This window comes from Arvicola amphibius, chromosome 14, assembly GCF_903992535.2.
Source record: "Arvicola amphibius chromosome 14, mArvAmp1.2, whole genome shotgun sequence".
NCBI classification, from domain to species: domain Eukaryota; kingdom Metazoa; phylum Chordata; class Mammalia; order Rodentia; family Cricetidae; genus Arvicola; species Arvicola amphibius.
In genome coordinates this window covers 9385274-9402519 of record NC_052060.1, presented here as the reverse complement: position 1 = coordinate 9402519, position 17246 = coordinate 9385274, and the positions used below count along the sequence as shown (strand labels likewise).

Sequence of the window (17246 nt, the reverse complement as noted above, 5' to 3'; positions counted from 1 at the left end):
TCTCCAGCCCCCAGTGAATTATTTTGAAAAAAAAGATTTATCTTTATTTTAGGGGTATGAATGTTTTGACTGTGCCTCATCTCCTGGAGTAGAAGGTTATAGATGGCCGCGAGCTGCCGTTTGGTTGCTGGGAACTGAACCCAGGTCTTCTGTCAGGGCAGAAAGTCTTCTTAACTTCTGAGTCATCTCTCTAGCTCCCACTATACGCTCATATTTTTTCCTAATTCTTTTTGACGAGTGGGCATTTTGCTTACAATCATTCAATAGATATTCCCCTTTGGAGGCCGCTTCTCTTACGGTGGTAGCTGTGCACACTGGCATGCGTTTGAGTCTTGACTGAGATAGCTGCTGGAGTCAGTTTCTTCACACGCACGGATTGGGATGAGATCTGACTTAATATTGGGAAACTTATTTGTTAGAGTAGTAAAGTTGGCAACAGTTACAAGGTCAGAAGTCACGTGCACAAAGCGCAATACCTAGTCCATGCCTGCTGTAGGTACTTGGTTCCTCAGAGAAGGGGGCGGGACACAGGGAGACACATTACAGACACCGTGGTAAGCGAAAACATGATCCTCAGAGGTCCACATCCCAGCTCCCCACAACCTGAGCGTTACTTATAAGACAAAAAGAACCTCACAGTTGTGAGAAGGCTAAATGCTTGAGGTGTGGAGATTATTCTGATCAATTATTTGTATCTTGATAAATAAATCTTGCCTGAAGACCTGAGGCAAGGCTAAACCCTAGAGGTAAGGCAGTGGTGACACACATCTTTAATTCCAGGGTTTGGGAGACAAGAGTCAGATGGATCTCTATGAGTTCAAGATTGCCCTGGGATATGCAAGATCAATGCAGAAACAAATCCAGGTGTTGGAGGCTCACACCTTTAATTCCAGTACTAGAGAGTCACATGCCTTTAATCCCAGCACTAGAGAGACTATAAAATGGGAGGAGAGAGAAGCTTAGTCTGTTCAGTCTGCGGTCGCCCAGCCTTGGGAGAGGTAAAACTTCTCTAGTGGCTTGGCTGCTTTGCTTCTCTGGTTTTTGGGTTAAACCCCAATTTCTGTCTCTGGGTTTTTAATTATTTGTGCTCCAGGATGCTATGCTACTGGCTTTGTAGATACAGGAAAGTTGTGGGAACCAAAGCAATGCAAAAGCCAGAACAAGCCAGGGAACACTCCAGTCCTGCAGCTGCTGACAAAGAAGCCAGTCCCCAAGATGCTGACCGAGGCAATAGCATGGTTTAAGTTTGAGAGAACAGTAGGATGATCACTGTATATGCTCATAAAATTAAAAAAAACCAAAGTAAGCGTAACAGGATCAATCAAGAAGGAGAGGAGCTGGAGGGAAGGCTCAGGGTTAAGAGCTCGTTCTGTTCTTGGCCTATTCTGGTCTCCACTGATACTAAGCGTGCACGTGGTACACACACACACATACAGGCGAATCAATCATGTGCATAAAAATTAAATAAATCTTGTCTTTTAAAAAAGAAAAAGAATCTAAAAGTGCATGGTCCAGAGAATGATTTACGAAAGTTATACTTTTGTTTTCGGATGAGTGAATATGTCAAGTACAAAGTAAACCAACGTAAAAGAACAAATAATGAGAGATGGATAAATAGAGAAACACCATCAAAGTGATTGCTCAAAATAGCTAACAGAAATCGACTGGCAAAGAGCCACTAAGACAGCCAGCTGGAGTTGCCATCCGAGAGTTCACAGTGTTCCACGTGAGCCTTACAACAGAACGGCAATGGTAGAGGCAACATTATTAAACTGGATGCTCACAACATCTAGTATAAACCAACTGGGGAAACTGAGGCGGTTATTGATTGAAGTTTTTTTTTTTTTCTAACGGATGAGTTTTCTTCAGTTGAACTTTTCATTTCATTTTTATATTACGAGATGAACAATAATAATCTTTATTGGAAATGGCTTTTACTTTTTCATGCTGTATGCTGTATGGTATGCATGTGAGGTGTGTGTGTGTGTGTGTGTGTGTGTGTGTGAGTGTGCTGACACTTGGATGGGCGTGAGTGCGCAGTGGGAGAGGTTGGTCAAGTTGGCTCTCCTGATCAATGCCAGAGGAACTGGAGTGGGACAGTAGGGGACCACGGCAGCAAGCACTTGAGTGTAATTAGCACGACAAGGCTCATTTTTATTATTACAGCTCCTTAGTTTACAGTTCAGCAGAGAAGCCTGCTTCACGGCCCAGCATGGTCAAGGTTATATACAGCACAACAAAGTTATTTGTTTTCAAAGAAACGTGTGCGATACGAGAACATCATTTACCCTAGCTACTCTCCAGAAATTGAGGAAGGCCGCAGGCATTCCTGTGTTCCTTCCTACATGTCGAGAACATTCCAAGTTCCTTTCTTGAGAAGTAGAAACATCAGACCATCCCATGCCCATGTCACAAATTCAGAATATCTTCACGTAATTCAAATCCCAACAGTGGAGGCCTGGGTCTGAGGCTGGGAAGCAACCTTGTTCTCTCTCTACCTCAGTTAAGCCAGGGTTTGCAGGTATGGCTAGTGTTGCTAGCCAGCTTGCTCTGGACATCCCATCTCTGCCTTCTGTGAATGGAACTACAGGCAGACCATCATGCCCACATGGTATTTACGTGGTTTCCAGCCCTCAGATTTTTTTTTTTTTTTTTGGCAAGGACTTAACCACTAAGCCATCTCCCTGGCACCTTTAAACTGTTTTCAAGTCGTGATGTCTTTATTTTGGAGCTGGGGTTTTTGTTGTTGTTGTTATTGCTGTTTCGTTATAGAGTTAGGGGGAGCAGTCTGTGGTTACCCCTTCATCACCACACAGCAGCTTTCTTTTTGGAGTTAATTCTCTAAATCAGATAGAGCACCTCATAAATTCAACCAGACATGTACAGGTAATCTTAATTTGCTACATTGTGCCACTATGTAATTTCGACTCAACTTTTCTTTACAAAAAAAAATAAAATAAAATTAAAACACAGCAAGTAAGCAAGGGAGATATTGAAGGGTATGCATAGAAGATTACATTTTTGATTAAAGGGGTAAAATACTTTAAGTAAAGGTAAATTTTATATAATAAGATTTTTGTTCCGAAAAGTAAAAGCAAAAACGGCTCCCCCGAGATGTATAAAGCTAAGTAACAGAAAATCTGAGTTATGCAAGGTTTATAGAGGATGAGACTTAGAGAATATATGGTTAATGACTAAAGGTTATTAAAATTCCTAAGGTTATATTGATCTATTCATGCTAACATTGACAAAAACTGACTTAAAAATATAAAAATGTATGTCCAATAAAGATAATCACTTGTGTTTTTGCTAACTTTGTTAGGTTTTTAACCACTTGAGAAAACAGTTCAACAACAATAACAAGAAAAAAAAATCAAGTTTTATTTAAACGGAGCTTTACTTACATATTACCCAAAAGTTAAAAGTACAAACTGTTAAAACCATCAGAGCCTTTAGCTACTGAAGCTTAGAGGTTCTCACCAATGGCAATAAGTCACCGAAAGAATAGCCAATATGTTGATCCTTGACTCTGGGCTCAACCAAGACCCAGGATACTATGGGACCTGTGGTAAGTCACTTGTCCTTGTGATCAGGAAGGCCATAGTCTCCAAAGACTGGACTGTGAACAGCACACTTCTACAGGGAGAATTGTCAAAAGAGAGGGAAATGTTCCTAACTCATCTCCACAAACGAGCCAGCTAAAACGAAAGTGCCTAAGAGTACTTAAGTACTGAAGAGTAATCTCTGAAAGTCTCAATTAGCTTTTGAAAAAGGGGAATCTGTGCCGGGCGGTGGTGGCGCACGCCTTTAATCCCAGCACTCGGGAGGCAGAGGCAGGCGGATCTCTGTGAGTTCGAGGCTAGCCTGGTCTACAAGAGCTAGCTCCAGGACAGGCTCTAAAAAAGCTTCAGAGAAACCCTGTCTCGAAAAAAAAAAGGGGGGGGGATCTGTGGCCATCTATGTGGTCTGACCCAAATAACCAAAACAACATCTGTCCTTCAGATAACCACTTTTAGTCATTTAAAAGAGGCAATCTGTTAAATTCCAGAAAGTTATTAACTGGGTTTACATGCCCAAAATGAAACCCTGTTCTCCAAAATCCACTCAAAAACAACAACAACAACAACCACAAACAAACAAAAAAGCCTACTAAAACAATAAAGCAATTAAACAGATTAAGCACACTTTCTCTTCAAAAGTCGTACTTCTCCAGATCTGCTTTGCTTGGAACCCTCTGTCGCTCGGAAGCTCCAGCTAAATGCTTTGGTTCCTTTGGCTTCCTCAGTTGGTTTCTACCAAATGGCTTAATTTAAGTCTAATACAGCACTGTCTTTCTGCTGCCTGCTCAACAAGCTCCTGCCAACACCAAAGGTCACAACTAGCACCAATCACGGTCCCACACATGACACCAGCACTCATGGAACTATGACTTTCTTTCATCTACACCAACCTGAAAATGTAAGAAAATGTGGGACCCGTTGACAAAAGCAAGCAAAACTAAAACTTCCTCAGGAAAGTCCAGAAATAGTCAAGAGCCATACGAAGAAAACAATAAACTCTGAAAGTCAAAGAACATAACTCCCAAACAAGGAATTTTGATGATGAGAAAATGTTCAAGCCTTTTATTTTTCTAACATCATTTGGTAAGGTCAAGTTATCCTCATCAAAATTCCAGCTGGATTTTTTAAACATACCTTGATGATTTATCAAATTTGTACTGAAAGCCGGGCGGTGGTGGTGCACGCCTTTAATCCCAGCACTCGGGAGGCAGAGGCAGGCGGATCTCTGTGAGTCCGAGACCAGCCTGGTCTACAAGAGCTAGCTCCAGGACAGGCTCTAAAGCTGCTGAGAAACCCTGTCTCGAAAAACCAAAAAAAATTTTTTTTTGTACTGAAGATTTGAGAAAAAAATGTATTCATTTTTTAAAAGAAAAAAAAACTGAAAAAAGAAATTCTCAAAACAAACCACACCATTATAATACTTGAAGTGGTGTGTCACTGGGGAGAAAGTCAGATAGATAATAAAATTGTTAGCGACATACTCAAATATAAGGGAATTTAGTCAGCAGTAAAGGTGCTGTTTCAAATCCCCGAGATAAAAGATATCTGCTCCCTAATTTTGAAAATAAATTAAAGTTAGATTCTGACTTCATAAAGAATAAAAAACATACCCCAGAGACAAATATTTAAAAGAAACATAGATAAACAACTAAGAAAATATTGATGTAATTAAAGAGCTTTTCTTACTAAAAAACAAAAATCCAAAACTATGAAAACAATTTTACACCTGGAAATTCAAACTTCTATAGACAAGGCATATTTAACAAGCAATAAATTAAACCAATATCATTATGTTCTACATGAAAAACATAGTCATAACATATTCAACAAAAGATTCAGATCTAAAATATTTGATCTGTAACGAAAGAGTGCAACAGAAAAACCCAAGTATATGAATGACTATTTTTTTTATTAAAAAAAAGATTGGTCAACCAGTTTATAAAATGATATTTGATGGAGGAGAGTTATCTGTCTATGTTACTTTCATTGGTTTATTAATAAAGAAAACTGCCTTGGCCCTTTAAGAGAACAGAAAATTAGGTAGGCGGAATAGACAGAACAGAATTCTGGGAGAGTTGGGGAGACACTTCAGGCAGTCGCCATAGTGAGTCACCATGATTCTCCTCTCTGAGATGGACGCAGGTTAAGATCTCTCCTGGTAAGCCACACCTCGTGGTGCTACACGGATTACTAAATATGGGTTAAAGGAAGATGTGAGAATTAACCAATAAGAGGCTACAGATAATGGGCCAGGCAGTGTTTAAGAGAATACAGTTTCCGTGTAATTATTTCGGGTGTAAAGCTAGCCGGCGACCAGGTGGCGGGACGCAGCCCCGCCGCTTCCTTCTACAGATATTCAATTAGGTCAATAGACAAAGAAATTTTAGATTAAGAGATATTTTTCAGTCGTACAATTGGGAAACAAAAGATTAGTTCTATTTAGAACCAGAGACGCGAACACAGGCATGCTTACTCATTGTAAGTGGAGAGAAATCCTGTGCTGTCCTGGGGAATAACTTGCCAGCTTTTATCCACAGTGTAGGCTCCATTAGTCCATCAGTGCCCTTGCAAGATTCCTGCAGAAGCAGCTACGTATATTCATGAGCAAAACTGGGCATCTCAGCCTGCGAGTGAGCTACAGTTTCGGTGCAACCATAAGGCTATGTGGAGTCTACCTTGAGGTAGCTTTCAGGAGGTAAACATTTTTTGCACTAATTTTATCACCTCTGAAGTGAGAAATAAGAGCTCATCAAGACGGCTCGGTAGATAAAGGCTCTCACTGTCAAGCCTGGCAACCTGAGTTCAATCCCTGGGACCCACATGGTAGAAGGAGAGAATCAATTCTTGCAGGTTGTCCTCTGACCTCTGCAACATGCACCGTGACTTGTGCAGGTGCACACAAAGCAAATAAATAAATAAATGTAAAAAAAAACAAAACCTTATCAGTGAGGACTATGATATTGCATACTAGAAGCTAATACATGAGCTGGTACACAGGTTGGCATTAGTAGAAAAATTTTTGATTTGGTTCCACGCATATATTCAACATGTGAAAAAGCTGTATTATTGTGGGATACCCATACTAACTACACACACACACACACACACACACCACATACACACCACACCTTTTTTTTTCTTTTTTCTTTTTTTGGTTTTTCGAGACAGGGTTTCTCTGCAGCTTTTTTAGAGCCTGTCCTGGAACTAGCTCCTGTAGACCAGGCTCACACCACACCTTTTTAATGAAATATACTGGCACAGGAAAGGTTTATTTGTAATTAAACTACTCATATAAGTTTTTATGTCATAGGATACAAGTATTTGGGGGACTTTAAGACATTGGTAGATGGTTAGGTTCCCCCCTTTTTAAAAATTTTTATTTAAATCTTCTATTCATTTTCATACCAACCATAGTTCACCCTCTGGTGTGGGACAATGATCTTGTATCCTGTCACTTGTATTATTTTAATAAAATGCTGATTGGACAATAGCCAGGCAGGAAGTATAGGTGGGGCAACATGAACAGGAGAATTCTGGGAAGAGGAAAAGGTCAGTCTGTTGTCATCATCCAGACATAGAGAAAGCAAGATGAGAATGTCTCATTGATAAAAGGTACCAAGCCATGTGGCTAACCAGACAAGAATTATGGGTTAATGTAAGTTATATGAGTTAATAAGTTTGAGCTAATATGCCAACCAGTTTATAATTAATGTAGACCTTCTTTAGGATGGAACAGCTGCGGGCCAGGGTGGGGAATAAATCTCTGTCAACAACCTCCATCCCCTTCTCCTGCTCCTCCTAACCCTCCCCTTACCCCCATTCATTGTTCAGAAAGGTCAAGGCCTCCCGTGGGGAGTTAATAAATCATGGTATATCAAGTTGGGGCAGGATCAAGTCCCTCCCTCCTGCATCAAGGGTGAACAAGGCATCCTACTTTGGGAATGGCTCCAGAAAGCCAACTGATACACCAGGGATAGATCGATCCTGATTCCACTTCCAGGGACCCCACAAACAGACCAAGCCACAAAACTGTCACCCACATGCAGAAGGCCTAGTTCAGTCCCATGCAGGTTCCCCAGATGAGGGACCAGAGTCTATGAGCTCCCACTAGCTCGGATCAGCTGTCTCTGCGGGTTTCCCCATTGTAGTGATGAGGCAAGCAGGCTGTGTCCTGCCGCCTGTCTAGCTTTACCCGAAATAATTACACGGAAACTGTATTCATTTAAACACTGCCTGGCCCATTATTTCTAGCCTCATATTGGCTAACTCTCACATCTTAATTAACCCATTTCCAATAATCTGTATGTCACCACGAGGTCGTGGCCTACGGGGGAAAGATCCTAACCTACGTCCATCTCAGGCAGGAGCTTCATGGTGTCTGCCTGACTCTGCTTTCTTTCTCCCAGCATTCTATTCTGTCTTCCCCGCCTACCTATGTTCTGACCTATCAGGCCAAGCAGTTTTCTTTATTAATTAACCAATGAAAGCAACAGATAGATAGAAGACCCTCCTACATCACCCCATCATGATCTTGACCTCCACCCATACCCGCCCTGCCCCTTGTTCATATAATCCGTCTTCCCTGTCTGTGAACCGAGTCCTGTAGCTGACCCAGTGTGTGGCTGTGGATCTCTGTGTTTGCATCCATGAGTCACTGGATGAAGCTTCTATGATGACAATTAGGGTAGCCACTAATTTGATTACAGGAGAAGGCCAGTTCAGGCACCCGCTCCTCTATTGCTAGGAGTCTGAGCAGCGGTCATCCTTGTGGATTCCTGGGGATTTCCCTAGGCCCAGGTTTCTCCCCAACTCCATAATGGCTCCTTCCATCAAGATATCTTTCATTTCTCTCTCTCTCTCTCTGTCACTCCCCCATCTCAACCATCCCATTCCCTCTACCTGTCCACCCCTACCCCCAGTTTACCCAGGAGAGCTCATCTATTTCCCCTTCCTAGGATGATCCATAAATCCCTCTTAGGGCCCTCCTTGTTACTTAGCTTCTCTGGGGCTGTGGACTGAAGCCTAGGTATCCTTTGCTTTACATCTAGTATTTACTTGTGAGTGAGTACATACCATATTTGTCTTTCTGGGTCTAGGTTACCTCACTCAGGATGACTGTTTTCTAGTTCCATCCATTTGCTGCATGTCATTGTTTTTTTTTCAGCTGAGTAACAGGCCATTGCAAAAATGTGTCACATTTTGTTTATCCATTGATTTGTTGAGAAACATCTAGGTTGTTTCCAGGTTCTGACTATTATGAATAATGCTGATAAGAGCATGGTTGATCAATTGTCCTTGTGGTATAACTGGGCTTCCTTTGGGTATATGCCCAGGAATGGTAATGCTGGGTCTTGAGGTAGATTGATTCCCAATTTTCTGAGAAACCACCATTCCGATTTCCAAAGTGGCTGTGCAAGTTCACACTCCCATCAGCAGTAGAGGAGCGTTCCCCTTACTCCATATCCTCTTCATCATAAACTGTCATTAGTATTTTTGATCTTAGTCATTCTGACAGGAATAAGATAACATCTTAGAGTTGTTTTGATTTGTATTTCCCTGATAATTAAGGATGTTGAGTAATTTCTTAAATGTCTTTCGGCCATTGAGATTCTTCTGTTGAGAATTCTCTGTTTAGATCTGTACCCCATTTTTTTTTTTTTTTTTGGTTTTTCGAGACAGGGTTTCTCTGTAGCTTTGGAGCCTGTCCTGGAACTAGCTCTTGTAGACCAGGCTGGTCTCGAACTCACAGAGATCCGCCTGCCTCTGCCTCCCGAGTGCTGGGATTAAAGGCATGCGCCACTGCTGCCCGGCTATGTACCCCATTTTAAAATTAGATTATTTGGTATTTTGGTGTCTAGTTTCTTAAGTTCTTTATATAGTTTGGAGATCAGCCCTCTATTAGATGTGGGATTGGTAAAGACTTTTTCCCATTCTGTGGGCTGCCATTTTGTCTTTTTTACTATATCCTTTGCCTTACAGAAGCTTTTCAGTTTCAGGACGTCCCACTTGGACACAAGAAGTTTTAACTAACAAAGCCCTTATCGGATTTGGGTCGTTTTCACGGCAGAGGGTAGGGATGATCTAAGCAATCATATTAAAAACTTCAACTCATGCTGCATTCAGTATGGCTCCAGGGATGGACCTGAATGGGGACAATACAGGAATGAGGAAATGACAGACAAGTGAACATAGAAGAGCTGGGTTTGAGTAGACTGGGCTATCTCATGGAGAAACTGCAGTATCAGAAACTCAGCGCGTTTATTATACAGAGTTGAATAGAGAGTTTCTTGCATACAGAGGCACAAGGAGGCAGGACTTATGGTATGCATCTGGATCAAGGAGACGGTGTAGCTAATCTTGGTAGGAGCAGGCTATGTGCAGGAACAGTCGTCAGGCCATGAATATCCAGAGGGAGAAAGCTATTGTGGACATTTTCTGCCCACACTGCTAACATCCACACATGAACCATAACGGAAGGTCTATTTTCCCATGGGTCTAAGGCTAGGAATCCTTGATATGGCTGTGCCTATGCCAACAGCGCACATTCTCTCAGGACTTTACTCATTCACTTCATTCTTCTGCTTCCCCCACACAACATATTTGTCTATTTGCATTACAAAGAACAAATCTATGGGCTCCTCACTGGAAAACACTTGAAGTCACAGGAGTAAAGGTTTGAACACTCCATCATATTATAGGGAAGAATGTGAATGCTGAAAATACATAATAGGCCAAATCTCTCTCTCTCTCTCTCTCTCTCTCTCTCTCTCTCTCTCTCTCTCTCTCTCTCTCTCTCTCTCTCTCTCTCTGTGTGTGTGTGTGTGTATGTGTGTGTGTGTGTCTTCAGAGTCTACATCTAAAGGCCATGAAAATAGGGAACTTACTATTTCTATGGAGCTAATGAGGTGCCACTGAACCTCAACAATGTGGGATACCTGGTGCGGGAGAATTGTCTGTATTATGTCAATCATGTTTTGAATAAACGCTGATTGGCCAGTCAGGAGGTATAGGCGGGTCAACCAGACAGAAAGTAGAGGTTGGGTGATGATAACAGGAGTATTCTGGGAAGGAAGCTCTTCCCGCACTCCTACCCAGACCACTGAAGAAGCAGCATGTAATCTACCTGGCTGAGAAAGGTACTGAGCAATGTGGCTAATATAGATAAGAATAATGGGTTAATATAAGCTACAAGAGCTAATAGGAAGCTTGAGCTAATGGGCCAATCAGTTTATAAGTAATGCAGACTTTCTGTGTGATTTTCTTTGGGGCTTAACGGCTGCGGGAACCGGGCAGGACAGAAACCCCAACAAGCCCGCTCCTCATGTTACAGATACTTTTTTTTTTTTTTTTTAAAAGACAGAGTTTTGCTGTGCAGCCTGGCTGTCCTGGAACTTGCACTGTAGACCAGGATGGCCTTGAATTCACAGAGATTCACCTGCCTCTGCCTCTCTGAGTGCTGGGATTAAAGGCGTGCACCATCCACTGCCAGTGTGAGGGATAACTCTTGATTTCATTGTTGTCACTGGTGAAATTCAGGCACTGTGTGATTCTCAACTAAAGACATTGGGTCCTTCACAATCCTCTTGGACACTCAATTCACATTTGGTTTGTTTCTTCCTTTTTTAAAAAGAAACTTAAGTAAGCATCTTTAACGGAAGTTGTATATGAGACACCTCTTCTGCATCTTCTCAATCGTTTCTCCCTTGTGTTTGTCCTTCTCCTTTCCTACTATTGAGACTTGCCTTCCCTTCCAGGATCTTTTGTGGTCTTTGTCCAGCTTTACCCTGGTGCTAACCACCTTGCTGGGGTGGATGCCCACGTGGACAGTTGTGCTATTAGCCTTTTCTCATTGCTCACGCAGTGTAGATGACGAATTTCTCACTGCACTCAGTGTAGATGACGAATTTCTCACTGCACTCAGTGTAGATGACGTATTTCTCACTGCACGCAGTGTAGATGATGAATTTCTCACTGCACTCACGCAATGTAGATGACATATTTATCACTGCACTCAGTGTAGATGACGTATTTCTCACTGCGCTCATGCAGTGTAGATGACGTATTTCTCACTGCACTCAGAGTAGATGACGAATTTCTCACTGAACTCAGTGTAGATGACGAATTTCTCACTGCACTCACGCAGTGTAGATGACGAATTTCTCACTGCACTCAGTGTAGATGACGAATTTCTCACTGCGCTCATGCAGTGTAGATGACGTATTTCTCACTGCGCTCAGGCAGTGTAGATGACTTATTTCTCACTGCACTCACGCAGTGTAGATGACGTATTTCTCACTGTGCACTTGGACCACTTTGCCAACCTGCTGGCCTTTGTAGTTGGACAACCTGAACTTCATCTTCCTTTCAAATGGGCAGAGATCAAACACTGTATTTCTGCCTCATCTCTCTGGAAAGAGGAGAAGACCATGCACTGAAATGCTGTTTGAGGTTCTTGGTTCAGTCAGAAGTCACAAAGGGATTGAACTTCATTTTGTCCTCTGTGATCCAGTGAGGGCCACCATGTTTAGTTTCTTATAAATCAGCTTTGCACCTTATATGATAGGTAACATTGTTTCTCCCCACTGAAATGACTATGTCCCATGTGCTTTCAGAGGCATCTCCTGATGCCTAAAACTGTCTGACTATAAAGATTCTAGCACAGGGAACTTTTAAATGTTTGTGAGAATGGAGAAGTCCCTGGGCTTGACATTCCACTTGTGTCTTAGGAACGTGAGCACATGGGTACAAGGTGTCCAGTTTTCAAACCTAAGATGCAGACTTTATGGGGTAAAAGCATAGGATAGCTTTGGGCTCCTGCCAAGTAGGAAAAAGGAAAGGAAGGTTGGAACAATGCTTAGTGGTCTTGGTTAGAGAAACCAGTGTCCAAAGACATTTAAGGACCATTTTACCTTCGTTCAACCTTATTATTTAGACAACCTGCTCTTTATGTGGAAATATATTTGAAAAGCTAAATTCCAAAGTCAACAAACTGAGAATCTTCAGAGGCCAGTGAAGAGGACCACACAGACAGTTTACTGCCCTATAGAGAACTGGACACGTGACATCGCATAGAACACATCCAATGGCAAGGAATGAGAGTCAAAGACATTAAATAAAAAAAGAGACCAGGCACTGCCATGGCAAATGAAAATCCCGAAGGAAAATCTCAGTTCAGAACCGCTGACAATATCTGAGCTGTGCCCGTAAACATTTACTTGGTGGCATTCCAGTGTCTGGCCCGTATGAAGAGGAGTACCAATTCTCTGAAATGAGTGGGTTTTAACTTACTGTGTGCTGTTTTTCTGCAACACTGACCTTCCAGGCACGATTTGCCCACTGGTATAATAGGGGCGTGAAGGTTGGATTTGAGGCCTGCTCTGCGGGAGGGAATTTACACTTGGTCAGAAGTCTGTGACTTGGGATCTCATAGACCCTAGGGGATAATCTAGGATAATGTTGCTTTGCTAAATGGTTATATTGTTAAACTGCCTTCTAACCATCTATGTTTGGAGGTTAGTGTTCCTCTCAACCTTGGCCAGAGAAGCTTCCCTCTGCAGGGCTAGCAGTCAAGGCAGAGACTCTTAATTAGTCAGAGTGTTGAGTGACTGTTGAGTCCATTCCTATCACCATCTCTTCACTGGTGAGGCTCAAGGGACGTCACAGAAGAAGAGGTGGAAAGAATCAAAGGGCCCGAGGAGGGGGAAGAGTGCTGTGACATGCTGTCTTTTGGACATGGTATGGTTACTGCACTCATGAGCTCACAGCAACTCTGGCTACATGTGTAAGACCAGCAGAAGGTCAACAACAGGATCACTACATCCCACCAGGCAGCACTAATGGGACTCAGTGGGTTTCAAAAAGAAGGAGTATGGGAGGAAGTCTTGTTGGTGTCTGGGAGCGGAGAGGATTAATATACATTGTTACACACGTGTGAAACTGCCAATGGATAAATAAAAGACAGACTATTAAAATATATTGTATATCAGCTGGTGTGGTGACCCACACCTGTAATCCATGAGGCAGGGGCAGGTGGGTAATCCACACCTGTAATCCATGAGGCAGGGGCAAGTGGGTCTCTGTGAGTTTGAGGCCAGCCTGGTCTGCATAGGAGACGCAGGAAAACCAGGATCATGGAGAGAGATGCTGTCTCAAAACAAACAGAAACCCCCAAAATGTATTATATGTTATTTGATGCCAAAGATGTATAATAACTACATTAAAGTCTGACTGTAGTTTTTTCCTTTTTTTTTTGAGAAAGAAAACCAAAGTCTCTTTCTTTCCAGTTCACTGTAGGGTGCTGACAGCATCCAAAGTCCAAACTTCTCTCTCTGGTTGCAACCCTAACAGCCTCATGTCTGCCCCACTGGCTGCTGCCAGTGGACTACTGTTCCCCTCCAGAGCAAGGACACAGAGGAGAGCAAACATGACCTGTGGGTGACCTGTGCTTGATCACGCTTGCTTTGGTAGGAGTGGCAAATGCTATGGTTATCAAAGGGGTTATTTCGCGCCCATTAATCTCATTGAGTTGCTCACCAGATGCTTGCCTTCCTCTGCGGAGGAAGAACTATAATAAATATTATGGTTTCATAACCCGATTACCAATCAGAAAAGCATTCGAACCAGACTTTATCTGCGAGCTAAGGCTGACTCACTAGACTTATACCCATTCTCTTAAGTTTTCTGCGCTTAGCTGGCCTACTTAAGGTTTATCTTCTCTAATTCTCAAGGTTTTAATGAACACAGGTCCTAAATTTGGAACTGCTTCCAGGCACCTGGTTCAAACATTAAACAAATACTTACCGAGGGCTCATACTATGGGGCAGGCACTGTTGCATAACCATAATGCAAAAGTAACCAACAGGCTGGTCTATTTCAATCATGCATGCATTGTAGAAAGGTCAGAACAAGAAACCTTACATTTCCATCACCTCAGACATCAGTTCTTTTGAGTTAGGAACATTTATAATTCTTTTGGCTGCTTCATCAGAAATGCTAATTTTTTGTCAAGAACTGGTACTTTGTTGTGTAAAATAACATTTAAGATTCCTCCTATGCCACTGTCCCCTGTCCCTCCCTAACTGCCCTACTTCCATCTTCCACCCCTTCTCCATCTTTTCTCTACGTGATGGGTGGAATGAGAATCTCCCCCATAGGCTCATGGCTTTGAACACTCAGTTCCCAGCTGGTGGTGCTGTTTGGGGCAGGTTTAGGGATTGTGGCCTTGTTGCCGGAAGTATGTCACTGAAAAGAGTTTTGAGAACTGACAGAAACTCATTCTATTGCACTCTCTTTGTGCTTGTGGTTCAAGATGTGAGCTCCACATGATGGTGGTGGACTCTCATCCCTCCAGAGACGTAATCCCAAATAAACCTTCCCTTCCATAAGCTGCCTTGTCTTGGTGTCTTGCCACAGCAGCAGAAAGGTACTCAAAACACTCCAGTAAAGCCAGGTGGTGGTGGCCCATGCCTTTAATCCCAGCACTCAGGAGGCAGAGGCAGGTGGGTCTCTGTGAGTTCGAGACCAGCCTGGTCTACAAGAGCTAGTTCTAGGACAGGCTCCAAAGCCACAGAGAAACCAAAAAAAAAAAAAAAAAAAAACCAACACTCCAGTAGCCACTGTTCTGCTCTCTCTCTCTCTCTCTCTCTCTCTCTCTCTCATCAGCATGTTTAGTGTCTGATTTAGCTGAGAATGTCCAGTATTTGTCTTTCTGTGCCTGATTCATTTTATTTAAAGGACAGGATTTTATTCTTTTAACGACTGAGTGATAGCCCATCATGTGTGTGGTAGCACGTGACTGCAATCCTGGCACTCAGAAAGCTGAAGAGGTAAGATCATGAGTTCAAAGCCAGCTTAGGCTACATAGTGAGTACACCCTAGGCTACACAGCAAGACTCTGTCTCAGAATAGGACATACATATATGTACACATATGTGTATGTATACAGATATCTATATCTGTATGTTTTATGTGTATATAGACAATGCATGTATATATGTCATATTTTCTTTATGTATTTATCCATGGAAAGATACCTAGGCTGATTCCACAATTTGGCTATTGTGAAAAAAGCAGCTGCAATAAACATGGGGGTGCAGATAACTGAAACCGATTATCTCCTCTTTAGATATATAATTAGTAGGGGCACTGCTGGATCATATTGCTGTTCTATTTCTAGACATATGAGGAACCCATCATTTTCATGATTGTGCTAATTTTTGTTCCTGCCAATAGTGAATGGGAATCTATCTCTCTAGCTTCATGCACTTCTAGCACACATGGGAATTCCTGACAGTCTCCAAATCCCTCATTTTGTCTTCTTTCCTTTACGTGACTTCTTTTGCCCTGTACTCAGACCGAGTCCCCAAAGCCAGACTCCTCCATTGCACTTCTCAATCCGTGACTCCTACAGCCTTGGCCTGCTCAGTGTAGCAACTCCTAACTCCCCTGTGTCATGCTGACCATAAACCACCATCCCCCGCTTAGGCTTCTGGAATGGCCTTTTGTCTCTCTGCTTCCACCCTGCCCTCTACAGAGTCATTTCATATAAGATCCAGAGTAAAACGCTCATGCGCACTTCCCAGGTTTCTCAGTTATTTCTCTTAGCTGTGTTTTAAATGTCAGGCTCAATGTGTCAACGATCTACTTAGTTTAAAGCTAGCATCTTATCTCTGGATTACTTCAAGTTGGAAAGAAATAAGAATGCTTTTAAGTGGCAAGCGGTTGACAGCATCGCTTTAGCAGATTAGAATCTGGAGGATGAAGTCAGACAGGGAGGCCAGGTGCCACGTCCTTCTAGAGGAGCCCCTGAAAGTCACACATCTGTCCCAAGGTGTTGAGGGAGCACTGACATAGAAAAGCCGTCCTACACACCCAGTCTAGCCCAACCGCGCCGGGTTGTTTGCTTTTGCTAAGCATCCATCACTCTTTTTTAAATTATTTATTATTGAATCGAGGGAGGAACATACAACACAGTGTGTGTGTGTGTGTGTGTGTGTGTGTGTGTGTGTGTAGGTCTGAAGCTAACCCATGAGAGTCAATTCTCTCCTTCCACCATGTGAGTCCCAGGGGTGGGACAGGTCTTCAGGCATGGGTGGCAAGCCATCTCAGGGGCGCTACATCGGACAACTGCTTAAGGCCAAAATAGGTGGCCTTTGAGTTTAATCTTAAATCAATACTCTTCTTTCATCCCCAAACCTGAACTCTGTTCCTTATGATTCATTTGCACAAGAGAACGCTGTTAAGAGAAATAAGACAGTCAGGCCATATTTTTAAACATAATTTAAAACTCTGTTTAATCCCTGAAGATGTCTGTACGCTACAACTCCTGAGCCAAGTAACCCTGAAAGCCACACAAATCACAAATCACATGGATAGCTATTGTTGAGACATTCAGGCGAGTCTCTCCTGTTACCCACGCTTAAGTATACAGTATGCACAATCACTTTCTCAACATATCTCAAACTTGGCTTCACACAGACATTTTAAACTTAAGTGAAGACAAGAAGGCAGTTCTTGGGAATGGAGAGTGTCTCAGGCTACAGCTAGCATTGTCTGCTTGGGCTGTTACTGAATTCTATTTCCCTCAGCACGGGAGGAATCTGGCGCTTGGCAGTCACCAGTGTTGGTGAAATAACAAAGACACAAGCCAACCGGGCGACTTGGGGAGGCAAGAGAATGGTCAGAGTG

The 17246-nt window shown here is 42.6% G+C and overlaps 1 pseudogene; it reads right to left on the bottom strand.

Annotated features, from left to right (window-relative positions):
- Window positions 1-11208: 11208 nt before the first annotated feature.
- Window positions 11209-12050, bottom strand: LOC119801235 (annotated as a pseudogene).
- Window positions 12051-17246: the final 5196 nt, after the last annotated feature.